At 33.0% G+C, this 17901-nt stretch overlaps 1 long non-coding RNA gene across 1 annotated transcript in view; it reads right to left on the bottom strand.

Annotated features, from left to right (window-relative positions):
* Positions 1-17901, bottom strand: part of LOC143233914 (uncharacterized) — a 37604-nt gene that overhangs the window by 10795 nt on the left and 8908 nt on the right. The gene's annotated exons all lie outside the window — the stretch shown is intronic.

Raw genomic sequence — 17901 nt, 5'->3', positions numbered from 1 at the left:
GACTTATGTCAATCACATAGTGTCATTTATTGAAATAAATAGTTGTATATTCCATAAACAATTGTTTATTTATACTCGTTGAGGAAATAATGTTTTCAAGCTAGCTTCATTAATCTTATTTGCACAGAACTTTTTCTAACATGAATTGAGGTATAGTTTTTATCTTCTTTCAAAACTTTCAGTCGAGAATCACACCAAACACGCTCGCCCTTTCAGCCGTGGGGACGTTATAATGTGACGGTCATTCCCACTATTCGTTGGAAAACAGTATCCCAAGAGTTGGCGTTGAGTGATGATGACTAGTTGTCTTTCCTCTAGTCTTACAGTGTTAAATTAAGGACGGCTAGCGCAGATAGCCCTCGTGTAGCTTTGCGAAAAATTTAAAAAATAAACAAATTAGTAATGCAGTATTTGTTGTTAAGCGCAAAACAGCACAATGGACTATATTTACTCTGACCATTGTTGGTATCAAACCCCAATTCGTAGCGTTATAAGTTTACATATTTACTGTTGAGACATCGGTGGGCACATACTCGTGATACAAGTTAAAGAATCTCAGTTTTAATTCCGAGGGCACGTTCATTAATATTTGCAGTATAATAATAAGACATAATAATAATATATAATGATACAATAAGATATAATGGTTTCAATGTCGGAACTGCCTGAACGACAAAGTTTCATAAACTATGTAATTTTGGTTTGATTTGTTTTGAATTTCGCACAAAGCTACACGAGGGCTATCTACGTTAGCCGTCGCTAATTTAGCAGTGTAAGACTAGAGGGAAGGCAGCTGGTCATCACCACCCACTGCCAACTCTTGGGCTACTCTTTTACCAACGAATAGTGGAATTTACCGTAACTTTATAACGCCCCCACAGCTGAAAAGGCGAACATCTTTGGTGTGACGGGGATTCGAAGCCGCGGCTGTCCGATTACCAGTCGAGCGCCCTAACCATATGGCCATGGTGGGCCCCACACTTAGTGGTGGGTAATAGTTGATGTGCTATTATGTCGTAGCAGTTATTAATAATTTTTTTAAATCATGAATATGTAGTATTAACACAGAGGAAAGCAACAAGAGAGACACAGTGTTAGTATGTTGTGTGCTGTAGTTCCTTTTCTTGCAACGAAACTAAACCTTTTTACATTAGACTCAGACTAGTGACACACATAAAAAAGGAGAGAGACGTGTTTTTCTAGGACATTCCTCACAGCACTACATAGTTACACGCTTCACTCAATACGTGAAACACATACATTATGTATGGCGTCTTGTGCATATGCTGGTCATGTCATCGCAGTCAATAATAATATTAAGGATAACGGAACTTCAATACAGGATAAAATGAATATGAAATGTGAATACCATTGAATAAAAGTTATGTTAAAGGTTTTGACTCCCTTTTTCTAAACTATATTGAGTAAATTTAGTCATTTTAGAAATCAGACACTGACTCATAACTCATTACCTCAGGCAATGTACATTTTTTATTAGTAGTTGTAAAACCATAAGCCTATTAGATGATCATGTTGTCTGTTGGTTATTATTTGCTGTAAACACAAACTCTAAAGTGGTTTATATTTATAGAAACGACCGTACAGACGCATAAAGACTATTCCCAAAATAAGTAACACTTTGTATTTCAATTAAAAATATATACTGCTCACATAACAATTTATTTTTAAATAGAAACTGAATTATTAGGTTAAACCTCTGTCTAAATTAACTTTCTTAATATATTTTATAAGATAATTACTTTTCTCAAATAGTTTTAAGCCTAAGGCTAAAACTATATTGATTTATCTTTCAATATAAAATGCTACTGATCGAGTAAATAACATTTATATATATATACACACTTTTATTCAACCATTAATTCTATCCTCGATGGCTAAATATGAATATTTATAACACTGAAGACTGGGTTTCGCTACCTGCGGTAGGCAGAGCACTGAAAGCCCATTGTATCTCTATGTGCTAAACAATAAACACACGATTCAACTATTGAGTCTATTCCTGTTCCCGACATCTTTCACTTTTGATTAGCAATAATTCGTTACAACAGTTTCATGATTCCTCCGAACAGATTATTAGAAAGCAATTATTATTGATGCATAACTTGTAGGTGCTTTATGATAAAAACCGGATGTAAAGAAAGGTTGAAAGGTATGACTTGAAAAGTAGATGTGCTGAAAAAAAATATTTATTTCGACGTAGTCTTAATAAAAGTAAAACGATGGCATGAACATTTTTAGATAAACATGAGATAAAAAAATAAAGGTATCCAAGATGTAAAATTACAAAGAAATGTGTGCGAGTTATTTTAATATAAACTCGCTACCAGCGATTTTGATTATAAACTTAATATACACATACCAGTACCTTCTCACCAATGAAATATAACCAAAGTATACTTTAGCCTTAATTCTTATAGATGATGTATAATAAAAACACAACGTTGTTACAAGGGCCTTCGCCAGCTCTAGAAACAAACAGAAAATACAGTTCAAAACAAAGAAATCTCTAACACGATACTTACATTAGACTGATTTAAGTGGTAATTTTAACTTAATGTATCAACGTATTCTTATTTGTAAAATATTTCAGACATTTAGTACAGATTTCACTACTTAGTGGCACATTCTAGATGAACACGATGTGCCCAACTATGAAAGTTGAAGGCCTCATATTTTTAAATATCTCGACTCGTTGGATAATTTTTTGATTTGTTCTTAAAGTTTTGGGGCATGATCGTTACACTAGGAGGCTTGAATCTCTGTTTTTCCTTTATTCGTAATTGAACTTGCTTGCTTGTTGGTGTAGCATTCTCATAAACTCTAATCCTAAGCAAAGTTAGTCCTATGTCACGATCGTTTACTTCATTAAGTAACCTACTTTGATCTTTATATTGTGCTGATTTGAGCTTCATCACCCGAACCAACAAGTAGTTGACTCTGCAGAGAAAGAAAACCGTTAATTCTTTGCCCTAAGTCATCGCATGCCATTCATTATCCGGTCTTAAGTGCTTTTGTGTTCGACAAAATGTTCACATTTTATATTTTATCTCATTTTTTTTTTCCTTCATGAATCTTCCCGAATCTCTTGTTATTCTGGTTTAGTAAGTTTACCTGAGAATATAAAATGCACTAAGCTGAGAAATAACAAACGCTATATTGTAATTCTGTATTTACGTAGCTCTTTAAATACGTGCAGACTGTTAAATTTTACGTACTTTTGGCGAGAAATAAAAAAATGTGTATTGATAAATTTCGAAATGTATATTTTGTAATCTGGTTCTCATAAACAGTAACGACTGTTAGATTTTAATGTTTTTATATAATAATCATATATGTTTGTATAGAGTTATTTATCCGTTTCCAGTTAAGCGCGAAGCTACCCAATTGGTTGTACATGCTGTACCAACAACAGGTATCGAAACTCAGTTTCTAGCGTTAGAAGTCCACATACTTCTATCTGTACCACTGAGGGTGCTCTGTCAAACTGGCTTACAAAAATATTCTAATAAGTTAACTGAAACTGAATAGGAGAAAGCTGTAACAGTTGCCTAGTTCTTCACCCTGAAGATGTCTTTGAGACAAATCCAAATTATTTGATGATAAGTAATTAGCATTCTGTTAAAAACAAACAAACATACTTGTCTAATTAAAACTCAAGTCAAAATGTCCTAAAGATTGCACCATGTTGTGCTTATCTTTTCTATAAGTAATATTCTATCTTATTGAGTCGAGTTCTATTGTTGTTATTTTGAGGTTCTGTTAACGTGTGTTCTTCATACAGACGTGCATAACCAGATATACTTGAAATCTAGTGAAGTGTCTTTTTTGGCTCTACGAAGACGTTTTATCATCAGACATACAGGAGATTCCTCTTAACACTCCGTGTGTCTGCAAATAAAAGAGGGTTTCTCTAGAATAAAAGGCATGATATTTGACAACCACTTTTGTAAATTAGGTTATGTGAAAAACGCTTAAGTTTATCATTAAAAGTTTGGGTAAGGTCAAATTCGAATTAAAACAAAATTGCTATTGGAAAACAGTAATAGTTAATGCATGAAAGAACTTCAGCCATATCGTGCTGTAACTGTACTAATTCCTTGATAGATTTGACCTTCATAATGCCAAACTGCTGCAGACGATGTCTTGTTAACTTTGATCTCCTTGATGTTAAACTATTAAAGAAATGTTTTAACAAACTCGTCATTACATTAAACGTTTTGCCGAGTCACCATTAAAATTAATTAAGCATGAAAAAATTAAGAATGGGAAGGAGAACAATTACAGTATAAAAAGTTCAAGAAAACGTGTCGTGATTGATATGAATTCTTAGGACTAACGAAATAATACTCACGTACACGAAATTCACATATACTAAATCAAAGAAAACACTAAAACTTACAAGTGGCACAGCGGTATGTTTACAAACTTCTATCACTAGAAACTGGGCTTCGATACTTATAAAGGCCAGAGCACAGATAGCCCTTTGTGCTGAATAATAAAATATTAAAATTTAAAACAGGTGGTACATTATTTATAACAAAAAAAAGATAAGTAATTGCTGAAGCCAATCATATAGATATATGTCTAATGATGATAATAATGGCGGGGACTAGCTGCCTTTAACCGATGCTCGATATAAGTACTCTGTAGTGATCAGCTACAAAATTAACATTAAATATTATTGTTATTATAAACTACAACACATATATAAATATAACTTACCTCTAAAAATTAAACATACAGTTCATAGTTTGGTCTGTCTTTTGATCCAATTTCTTACCAACTAAACTTCTAAAAACCAAAAAAACAGTTAAGGTATATTCTTGTGTTGCTGTTTTAATTCTTATATGGTGTTGTTTTATATCTGATTAAAAGACATGTAGAAGTTTTTTATATGTAATTTCATGCCTTACAATAATATTCATAGCATACAACTATGTGATACTAAATAAATATATATGGTGGGAAAGTGTAAAATACACAATGATTCTTATTTTAAATCTTATATAAATTCAAAAATTATAAGCAGCTGATAAAGTATTAATTTAGCTCACAACATGCCAATACGGAACATCAAATGATGCATTAACTTTTTAGAAAAAAACAAGTTTTCTAATACCAGCGCAGGTAGCCTTTGAGCGAAATTAAATAACAAACAAAGCTTTGAATAACTCTCAGTTTCGATAATTGAGGTAGAGTTCCACGAATTAACATCTTATTACCAGGACAATGACTTTACAGACACCATTTTCATGATTTCTACAACTTTAAACCTTATCACTTGAAGACCCTTCACTGGTATTGAGAATGGTACTTCACAGATATCTTTAACCTTCTGGATTTAACAATAGCTCGCATTTCGTTAGTCTAATTTCTGTTCAACTAAAATCTCTAATTTACAAAACTAAACCTTTTAATCGTTCTCTTCTTAAACATATTTTGCTAAAGTATTTATGCACTAAATTACTTGTGGGTCTGCGACTTGTTAAATAAGGTTCTTAATAACTGTCGGGTCACATACACACACATATACAAATAAACAAATATATCATCTATATTGGGTCTGCAACTTGTTAAATAAGGTTCTTAATAACAGTCGAGTCACATACACACACATATACAAATAAACAAATATATCATATATATTGGGCCTGCAACTTGTTAAATAAGGTTCTTAATAACAGTCGAGTCACATACACACCCATATACAAATAAACAAATATATCATCTATATTGGGTCTGCAACTTGTTAAATAAGGTTCTTAATAACAGTCGAGTCACATACACACACATATACAAATAAACAAATATATCATCTATATTGGGTCTGCAACTTGTTAAATAAGGTTCTTAATAACAGTCGAGTCACATACACACACATATACAAATAAACAAATATATCATCTATATTGGGTCTGCAACTTGTTAAATAAGGTTCTTAATAACAGTCGAGTCACATACACACACATATACAAATAAACAAATATATCATCTATATTGGGTCTGCAACTTGTTAAATAAGGTTCTTAATAACAGTCGAGTCACATACACACACATATACAAATAAACAAATATATCATCTATATTGGGTCTGCAACTTGTTAAATAAGGTTCTTAATAACTGTCGGGTCACATACACACACATATACAAATAAACAAATATATCATCTATATTGGGTCTGCAACTTGTTAAATAAGGTTCTTAATAACAGTCGAGTCACATACACACACATATACAAATAAACAAATATATCATCTATATATGGGCCTGCAACTTGTTAAATAAGGTTCTTAATAACTGTCGGGTCACATACACACACATATACAAATAAACAAATATATCATCTATATTGGGTCTGGAACTTGTTAAATAAGGTTCTTAATAACTGTCGGGTCACATACACACCCATATACAAATAAACAAATATATCATCTATATTGGGTCTGCAACTTGTTAAATAAGGTTTTAATAACTGTCGGGTCACATACACACACGTATACAAATAAACAAATATATCATCTATATTGGAATTAATTTCTCTATTGCCTCTGAATTTCCTCTTTATATTTATATTGTATTAAAAAATGTTTGTAGCTACACATCACTTTTATTTTTCTAAATTTTATTACATTATATTTTCTTGTTCTGTCACAATAACCTAACTTACTCAATACTCAAATCCTAGTGGTAGTAAAAGGTACAGGTGAGTTGAGGGATAACAGTTAACTTAATTGTTGAAACTGCAAACATATTTATTTAATCCAAATCCAAAACCATCTACTCTTTCATTTTATTAATTAATAAATTACAGCGGATTATTCCAGAACAAAATAAATATGGTAATTTCATCATCTAATGTTTTAACTATAGCTTACGAAATCCTTGCTTCCTTAAAAACCACAATTTTTTTGTTCATTAATAAGTCACTAATAAATCACAAAAGTAAAAAAAGAAACATGCCATAAGGAATACCCGCATACTCAGTTTGTATATGGGCTTAGTTTTAGCATATAAAGTGTATAATTATATAAGTCATATACTAAAAACTATCAACGACCAACAAAACAGTTGCGGTAGTTTTAATGCTCTTTACTTGAATTTTCTATCATTTTCTCACATGCTGTTTAAGCTACGTTTAAAGTATTTTACTTAGTCGGACAAAAAAAAACTCACGTATAACTAACTTCATTTAATAAAGCAATACATGTAAAGTAAACAATAAGGCATTAAAATGAGTGTAAAACAGTTATGAGCGTTCGGTATAAAACAAGGTTTTACTAGTTCAAACATAGTAAAGAAAATAGTTAAAATGTGTTTATACCAATCTATGAAACGAACTGAAGCTAAATTACGACAAAGTAGATATAAAGTTATAACGAAGATAAACTGAGCTGAATATGCAGAAACGTTTGAATTAGTGTTCAAAAATGATAAGTATATGGTTTTAAACGAACTGCGCATGCGTATTTTAGATCTAAATAAGTCCAGAAAGCTCACAGAAATTGTATTTTGTGTAATGTTTACTTTTTAAAGGATTTATATACAGGTTAAATGTTGTTTCAGAGAAATACTTTGAAAAAAAGCCAAAAACAAACAAAAGTAGAAATTGAAGATAGTTGTAACGTGATGACAACATTATGCCATTGTGTACCATGCTCCTTGCAGGTCAGATAATTCTAAATGGAAAAGCTAATGTGCCATCTCGACTTTCTAATGATATGACATTTGTAGCACTTGATCCAGACATTTTCCGAGGAAAGTTCCAAACAGACAAACGCAAGCATATTATTCATAATGGTACTATCTTTAGAAAATGTCTAGATATTTGTGTATAATTTCAAAGCATATGGAACTAAGTTATTTGATAATATTCTTTCTACGTCATTTATAGTGTGTGCAATATATTTGGCCAAAAAATATTTGTTTTATTTACGTAAGTCTAGAATATTTAATTTTGGAAAGTTGTTGATATGAGAAATTTCAATCGCTAAACTTTCGAAGTGTCATAAGTTTAATATCTCTAAACAATAAATCCTAGTTTGTAACCTTTTTGTTATAGAAAATGAATTTTTATATTTTATTGTGTGTGTTTTACCTTGATGTAGAGAAGCATTTCTATGCTTAAATGTTGTTTTTCAAATCTAATTCGAAATGAATCATAAAGGTTTGAGTTTTAAGTAAAATTTATTTTATGAAACTTCTGTATTGTGTTTCCATGGATAAGAAAATGAGGTCAAATTTAAAAGTAAATTAAAAAAATCAACTAGATCATTAAGTAGAGTTAATATCTAATTTTGAACCATTTATTTGCTAATGAATCTAAATGTATTACAGTGAAAAGTAAACGCTAATTTGTCTTCCATAAATTAAGATGTTTATGTTGTAGAATGGAAAATGAGGAATGTTTCTCAGCTTGTATAAAGAAGTATTTAGAATTAAGAATTTTGAACATCCAGCATCTCAAATTACGTATTAATAGAATAGAACAGCAACATAAAATTCAGTCATTTGACGACATTTATGCACAGTTCAACAAACTTTAAACTATTCTAACAACTACCTGACCGGGCATGGCCAAGCGTGTTAAGGCGTACAACTCGTAATCTAATGGTCGCGGATTCGCATCCCCGTCGCGCCAAACAGGCTCGCCCTTTCAGCCGTGGGGGCGTTATAAAGTTACGGTCAATCCCACTATTCGTTTGTAAAAGAGTAATGGTTGGTGATGATGACTAGCTGCCTTCCCTCTAGTCTTACACTGCTAAATTAGGGACGGCTAGCACAGATAGCCCTCGAGTAGCTTTGTGCGAATTTCAAAAACAAAACAACTTACCATAAGTTTCACCTGAACCAGATAGGCTGAATTGTTACATTACTTGCACAGTTGTAAAAAAAGTTGGTTGAATTTTCTTGATTTTGAATTATTATAAGCACAATTCAAGGTAACACTTGCAACAAAAACATAATTATTATTTGCCAAATGTTAGGTATTAAACCAATTTTATTAGGTCCATCAAATGTTTAGTTTCCAGATTTGTCATCTTTGTACAATTGCTAATTTTCATGCAACACATTGTAACTCATTTCATTTTACGATTATAATCATTTCGTATTCTTATTAGTACAAAGAAAACTATCATCGTTACTTTGAATGTTATTTTAATATTAAGCCTAAAGATACACAACTGGAATTTTTACTTTTCCCACCACTGGTATTGCAACCTGATTTATAGTGTCATAAGCCCTTAGACTTACCTCTGAGCTAGTAAGATCATAAATTTGTCAGTTTTTTTTTTTGTTAAATTTATTATATTGGAGTCAATGAAATGAAATACGTTTAAAATCAAAAGAACCCCAAAAAAGAAATATTTTAGAATTTATTTATATCACCAATTGATAGATTTTTCGTTTGTTACTTAGTTAGACAGACACATCTAGAAATAATTTCGCTACAACACTTGTTCAAACCTCCTTGTTTCAACGTAAGCTTTCTTGTTCCACTTTTTATAAAGGATAAACGCCACCTATCTTTCCTCGTGCCCGTTCGCCCACATAATCTCTACAACACACTAACACAGTGACACAATTATTGCTGAGTCTTCAACGTTTAATTAGTCATTTGATGTAGTGTGGGCGAAGGCGTGAAGAACGACGTAGTTGCAATTTAAGTAACATTACCACAGTGTAAATATTTAACAAACTGAACAAAACAAGGTTAAGTGACAATTTTAAAGCAGTATGCAACTAGATTTTAACAAATCATATTATTAGAGAAACGAGTAATTCTTATCGTCACTGTAACATCTAAAGAATATGGCGTTATACCAGCATGTTCGTTCAGGTTTCTAATGCTTCGTGACTATTGTACTTCATGAGGTGTTAACAATCACGGAAAACGTCTTATGAAAAAACAATACCTTACAACCTTATTCCTAAAAATTCATCGTATTGGCCTGGCATTTGGTAAGGGCACTCTATTGGTAATGCTCGCCTTTTCAGCTGTGGGGGCGTTATACTGTGACGCTCAATCACACTATTCGTCAGTAAAACAGTAGCTCAAGAGTTGGCGGTGGGTGGTGATGACTAGTTGCCTTCCCTTTAGCCTTACAATGCAAAATTAGGGATGGCTAGCGCAGATAGCCCTTGTCTGTCTTTGCGCGGAATTCCCAAAACAAACAAACAACATTTATCGTATTAATTATTTGAGTAAATAAGACATGTTTGCTATTTTTAATGCAAAGCTATACAATAGGCTATTTGCTCTCTAATCCCCGCTGAGAATCGAATTCGCATTTTAGCAGTGCAAGTTCATAAGTTTAGCGCTGACCCACAAACTCCAACCAAAAGCAAAAGAACCAAACTTATAGACTCAAATATTAAGATCGTTATAACTTGTTCTACGACGTTGAATTATTATTTCTGAGAAATCAATTTAACGAGTAATTTAGCTCAAAAAACAACTGAACATACAAATTCGTTGAATAAGTTCATCACTTCTTTAAAACAAAAATAATTAGTAATTCGTAGATTGTTTGTTTGTTTTTTGAATTTCGCAAAAGGCTACTCGAGGGCTATCTGCGCTAGCTGTACCTAATTTAGCAGTGTAAGACTAGAAGGAAGGCAGCTAGTCATCACCACCCACCGCCAACTCTTGGGCTACTCTTTTACCAACGAATAGTGGGATTGACCGTCACATTATAACGCCCCCACGGCTGAAAGGGCGAGCTTGTTTGGCGCGATGGGGATGCGAACCCGCGACCCTCAGATTACGAGTCGCACGCCTTAACACTCTTGGCCATGCCAGGCCTATAATTCGTAGAAGTTCACCTCTAGAAGAAATAAGTTGTAATGAAACTAATTTAACCAAAGCTGCCAGTGATACTGCTTTCATATTCAAGTTAGTCTTAAAAGGTCATCATCAGGCAAAGCCTTTTTATATTCTTCTATAAAGCAGTAGTTTTGAATGAGCTTTTCTTTCAGAATATGTAGAACCGAGACAAACCAAATAAGTTATATACAGATTGACCAAATCATAAGAAACGACACATACACATTTCTAGAACATCCTAGTATAGTCACATGTAAAATAGACTAATCAGATGTATCAGAGTATTACATATTCTCTATAAATGCAAAAATGTATTCGTATTGATTAGTTTGCAACACAATAGATACGATCACATATTTGTCAGTTTCTCAAATGAGTGCAACAGTACATATCTATCAAGCAGGGTCATTTGTTTTGTGTTTTTTTGTTTTAATTTCGCGCAAAGCTACTCGACCCGCGACCCTCAGTTTACGAGTTGAACGCCTTATCACGTTTGGCTATGCCGGGTCCAAGCAAGGTCGTTGTGTTAAATAATGCTTTCTCTGACTGTTGAATACCGACTGTCAGTAAGATGTAATAACATTTGCATGGCCAGATGGTTAAGACACTCGACTCGTAATTCAAGGGTCGCAGGTTCTAATCTCCGTCACACCAAACATGCTCGCCCTTTCAGCCGTGGGGACGTTATAACGTTCGGTCAATCCCACTATTCGTTGGTAAAAGAACAGCCCAAGAATTGACGGTGAGTGGTGATGACTAGCTGCCTTCCCTCTTGTCTTACACTGCTAAATTAGGGACGGCTAGCACAGATAGCCCTCGTGTAGCTTTACGCGAAATTCAAAACAAACAAAGCATTCTAAGAGAAATACGCCTGCCACCTAGGAGATACTGTAGTCATTAATATCTGTTGAGAGGCCACGAAAAAAGCAAAAACAAACAAACAAACAAAAACGATTAAACAAACTTTAGTCTGCAACAAAGGCTTCAGCTAAACAAGTTATTTATAAAATCAAGAAAAATAGGAGATTTATGAAAAATCTCAGTGAAAACATTAAGGCACTCAAAACTGAAAATATTATAATGTTTTTTTTTGTGGCAGCACTCATCATATCAACTTTTCACTACAGCTGACTTGCACGCGGATTTAATATTTTCGTTTGATGAGTTTGAAATATAGCTTTTGAAATAAACTACAAACTACTAGCAAAATGCACAATAGTTATTTTATTTTTTTTCGCTCTTAAAGTAAAAAGAAACATTTAAGCTTATATCTCACAATCTGCTAACCAAATAAAGAGTCATAAGACATATAAGCCAGATGGTTAAGGCACTCGGCTCCTAATCCGAGAGTCGCTGGTTAGAATTCTTGTCGCACCAGCTACGCTTGCTTTCAGCCGTGGGGTCATTATAAAGTTACGGTCAATGCCACTACTTGTTGGTAAAATGGTTGGTGATGGGTGGTGTTGACTAGTTGCTTTTCGTCTAGTCTTACACTACTAAATTAGGGACGGCTAACGCAAAAAGACCTCGTGTAGCTTTGCGCGAAATTCAAACCAAACCCTGTATAAGAAATGCAATACAATTATCGGAAACCAAAAGAATATCCACTCTATTACGCCGTGCAGACAAACAGCTTCATGAAATTGTAGTGCGTGAAAGTAAACAGTTAGATTAATTATTATATCGATATGTTATAAATTTATATAATGTCCCAGGTAACCTACTTTATAAGTTATAGGAAACAAACAATTGCTTATTTTAATTAAAACCTAAAATGTAATTTATAAGCGTTAAGTTTATTAACTATAATGCTTCACTTGCACTACTAAAACAACAACAAAAAATGTAACTTTTTCCTTCTACAAAAAAGGAAAAAATTGTGTCATTTGTATTTTCTTCTTTTTTAAGTTTCGTGTTGTTACCGGCTCTCGATTCAAATAAGTATTTGTTAGACGAACTTGATTACTCACCGTCATAATCGTCTGCCAATATTTGTGAACCAATTGCAAATCATGTACTTACTGACAAATGTGATATATTTGAACAAGGTAGGTCCCGCCATCTAGTGAGATCTAAGTTCAGGCTATCTTTGCGGAGAAAAACGTTTGGACAACTGCTTCGTTTTCAGAGCAAAACCACATTGGGATATCTGCTGGTATCCACCGCGGGGAATCAAACCTCATATTTGACTATTGTAAGTCCTTAGGCTTACCACTGTCGTACAAAAGAACAGACAGCTGTTAACGAGAGCCCTAATTAAATGATGAGTTAATATTTATATGCAAAAACGGCTCGTTTGGGTTGAGAAAATATTTTACATAGAAGAGCGAACAACGTTTCGACCTTCTTCGGTCATCGTCAGGTTCACAAAGAAAGAGGTAACTGACCGGAAGCTGACCACATGTTTGAAAGGGGTTGTGTAACTGTGTGTCGAAATGTAGAGGGCGGTATTAGATGTTTGAATATATAATTTTATTTATTTTATTATATTAATATAGGTATAAAGGCGTTCCTTTATATTGGTTTATTTTGGGTTTAAGTTGTTGTATAAGTAAGGCTTCTTTAATTTTACGTTTGTTTATGTTTGTTTCTTTATTTAGTATTTGAGTGTTTTCCATGGTTATGTTGTGTTTATTTGACTTGCAGTGTTCGAAAACGTGTGAAGGCGACTTTTTATGTTCTTTGAATCTGGTTTCCATTTTTCTACTTGTTTCTCCAATATAGAAGTCGTGGCAGTTATCACATTGTATTTTATAAATAATGTTGGTGTGGTGTTTGTCAGTGTAGTTTTTACATAGTATAGACCTCAGTTTTGTGCCGGGTTTTTGAATAAATTTGGTATTAACTGGAATGTCATATTTTGTTACTAATTTTTGCCAAATGTTGGTTATTTGTTTGCTGATGTCAGGAATATATGGTATACAGCAGTATATGGTTTCGTGGTTTTTTGATTCGTGAGCTGTATTTACTTTAGTTGGTTGATTTTGCTTTCTGTCTAGGTGTGTGCGTATAATGTTTTCTACGGTTTGTGGAGGAAACTTATTGATGTTGATGAAGTATTGTTTTATTTTGTCTAATTCATCGTTAATTTTATCTGGTGAGCATAGTTTTATGGCTGTGTTTATTTGGTTTCTTAGTATGTTGAGTTTTTTGTTTTGTTTCATGTGCTGAGTCCCAAGGAATGTATAGTCCAGTATGGGTGATTTTTCGGTGGATTTCTGTTTTGAATTGTGTGTCAGTTCTTGTAATTTTGAGGTTAAGAAATGATATTTGATTGTTTTCTTCCTGTTCACATGTGAAGTTGATGTTGGGATGTATAGAGTTAATGTGATTGAAAAAATTAAGTATGTGTTCTGTAGATTTGAATCCCGCAACCGTGTCATCTACATATCTGTACCAGTATAGTGGTGGATGTAATGCTGTGTTAATTGTTTGTGTTTCAACTTGTGTCATAAAAATATTGGCTAGAACTGGTGATACTGGGTTGCCCATGCTTAGGCCATTTGTTTGTATATAGTTTTGGTTGTTGAACATGAAGTTTGTCTTTATCGTGGTGAATTCTATGAGGGTTGCTAACTGGTTACTGGGAATTTCTATAGTTGGGTTAGGGTCTCGGATATAGAGTTCTAAGGCTATCTTGCAGGCTTCAGTGGTTGGAACTTCTGTAAAGAGGGATATAACATCGAAACTGGCCATTAAGGCTTTATGATTAAGTTGATTTAGATTAGATTTGAAATTAAAAGAGTCTTTGATGAATGAGCTGGCTGATGTTACATATTTGGAGAATGCCCATGCTATGTATTTACCAAGATTGTAATTAAACGATTCATATGTGGACATTATTGGTCGTAATGGACAATCTGGTTTATGAGGTTTGGGGATGCCGTATATTTACGGTGTGCGTGAGTCGGTTTTACGTAGGTAGGAATAAAGTGTTTGTGAAATTGTGTTGGCTTTTTTCATTTGTAGTAGCAATTTGTTCAGTTGCGTCTCGTGTGTCTTTGTTGGATTTGTGTGTATTGGTTTAAATTTGTTCGTGTCTGATAGGATGTTATTCATTTTTTGGATGTATTCATTCGTGTTCATTATGACTATAGCGTTATTTTTATCTGCTTTTAGAACTTTTATGTTTCTGTCTTGTTTTAGGTTTTTAATGGAATTAATGTCTCTTTTTGTAAGGTTGTTTTTTTAGTTTTCTGTTTTGTGAAATTATGTTGATGGTTTTGTGAGAAAATTCTTTGAAAAAATCGTTTAAGATGTTGTTTTTAGGTGTTTCTGGAAAATATAAATTTGTAATTTTACCTGGGAAGGTTGGCTGTTGGATGTCAATAAAATTATCTAAGTTGTCTTCTTTCTGTTGGTTGTGTTTAGTTGTTTCCTTGTTTTTCTTCTCTGTAGAAAGTATCACAAGTCTCCTGGCTAGGTCTTCTAAACATGTTTTGATTTCTATGGTTGGAATGTACCTAGGTGCTATTGCGAAGTTGAGTCCTTTGTTAAGTAGTTGTTTCTCGTCTGTGTTTAATTGACGGTCGGATCTGTTAATTATGAGGTTAGTCAACGGTTTGTCGTTTTGGTGTCTTTTCTGTTGTTTGCATCTTAGTTTTTCTAGTTTTTTGATGTGGCAGATCTTTTTGTCTCTGTCGTTCTTAGTGTTGATTTGGTTTATGTTTCGTTGTATAAGTCCGTAAATCTCTGGTTTAATGCAGCATGCCAGTTGATGGTCTAGGTTCATTTTTTGTTTTTGTAAGTCATGTAGTTCTTTGTATTTTGTGTTTAACATGGCTTTAAGTAGTTGTTTCTGTAAATTTTGGATAATGTTTATGCATGTATTAAAATTTTTTGAAAGTTTTACCTTTACAAAATTAGGGGTTAGTAAATGTCATTTCTTCTATTAATAATTCGTTGGTTTAAATTTCATAAAACAACATCAATAAGTTTCCTCCACAAACCGTAGAAAACATTATACGCACACACCTAGACAGAAAGCAAAATCAACCAACTAAAGTAAATACAGCTCACGAATCAAAAAACCACGAAACCATATACTGCTGTATACCATATATTCCTGACATCAGCAAACAAATAACCAACATTTGGCAAAAATTAGTAACAAAATATGACATTCCAGTTAATACCAAATTTATTCAAAAACCCGGCACAAAACTGAGGTCTATACTATGTAAAAACTACACTGACAAACACCACACCAACATTATTTATAAAATACAATGTGATAACTGCCACGACTTCTATATTGAGAAACAAGTAGAAAATGGAAACCAGATTCAAAGAACATAAAAAGTCGCCTTCACACGTTTTCGAACACTGCAAGTCAAATAAACACAACATAACCATGGAAAACACTCAAATACTAAATAAAGAAACAAACATAAACAAACGCAAAATTAAAGAAGCCTTACTTATACAACAACTTAAACCCAAAATAAACCAATATAAAGGAACGCCTTTATACCTATATTAATATAATAAAATAAATAAAATTATATATTCAAACATCTAATACCGCCCTCTACATTTCGACACACAGTTACACAACCCCTTTCAAACATGTGGTCAGCTTCCGGTCAGTTACCTCTTTCTTTGTGAACCTGACGATGACCGAAGAAGGTCGAAACGTTGTTCGCTCTTCTATGTAAAATATTTTCTCAACCCAAACGAGCCGTTTTTGCATATAAATTTCTCAACAAGTGGGTTTCTCGACATCACTGATGAGTTAATATGTATAGGAATAGCAGTTTTTAATCAGGTAATTCTAAAACGATAACGTGTTATTGTGCACATCAAAGCTTGGTGTACAAATTTGTTTTATGGGATTAGTTTCTAAGCAGTCTAGATATATAGTTTCTAAGGGGAGAAGGTAGGCCAAGATTGCATTTTTATTTTATTGTAAAAGTGTATTGTTAGCAAGGCAAGTAATTGGATGTTCTTGTAGAACAAATGATGACATCGTGACGTCTTTTCAGGCGGAAATAGGCTCGTGCCGAGAAGATTAACAAGCAATACACCTATATATGTAAAAACGGCTCGTTTGCGAACCAGAGGATGACCGAAGAAGGTCGAAACGTTTTTCACTCCTCTACGTAAAAAAATTTTTCAACCCAAACGAGCCGTTTTTACATATATATTTCTCTACAAGTGGGTTTTCTCGACATCACTGATTAAGCAATACACCTGTTTAAAAGTAGGCTAGCCTTGTTGTCCTTCTTTCAGTTTCCGTAAATTCAAAAGAAAAATTAATAAAACTGACGAAAATTGTCTTACGAATTTGTATTATTCCAAAATATAATATTTATTATAATTAATTTCAAAATTTTCGATATAATGAAATGTTATCTTTTCATATACAAGTTGTACATCTTAAAAAATCATTTCACATAACGATATATATAATTAAAAAAGTCAATAAAATATACATTATAGACGTTGCAGTCAAGAGACCAGCAGGTTTTTGTAAATACACATATAATAAAGTACATTTAATAAAGCACACATTCAAACTCAGTGACAGAGTGTAAAACTGTTATTTATCCCACCTTTCATTCAGATGTTGAAATAAGAAACGTATCAGTATATAGGTGTATATTACTCATTTGTTTTACTATATATGTCTTACGGGATCAGTTATTTTACGTATTGATTTCAGTTCTCTCCATATAAACCAATGCTACATTTATTAGTTTATCAACAGCTAGCATTACAATTAAAAAGCCTTCGCTTTCAAGACAAATCAATACATGTTTATAAGTTTAATCATTATTCTTAATATCTTGTCCTATATTTGAAACTTTTTTTGTAGAGTGAACAGGGAGAGTGTAAAAAGTATATAAACTTTGTAATTCAGTACACTTACTGTTGACCTATGGAGGAAGTTCCATATCTTGTGAAATCTATGTTTTTATCATGATAAGCTGGGCATAAACTGTGAGTGATGCTCTATATTCTGCTTCTAATAGGTATAAACAGTTTTAGAAATGTGATAACATTTGTGATACATTTGTCTCCATCCTCCACGGTGGTGCTGCAGTAAGCCTGA

This window comes from Tachypleus tridentatus, chromosome 12, assembly GCF_004210375.1.
Source record: "Tachypleus tridentatus isolate NWPU-2018 chromosome 12, ASM421037v1, whole genome shotgun sequence".
NCBI lineage: Eukaryota > Metazoa > Arthropoda > Merostomata > Xiphosura > Limulidae > Tachypleus > Tachypleus tridentatus.
Note: the sequence above shows the minus strand (reverse complement) of the source record. Positions and strands in the feature narration are given on the sequence as shown.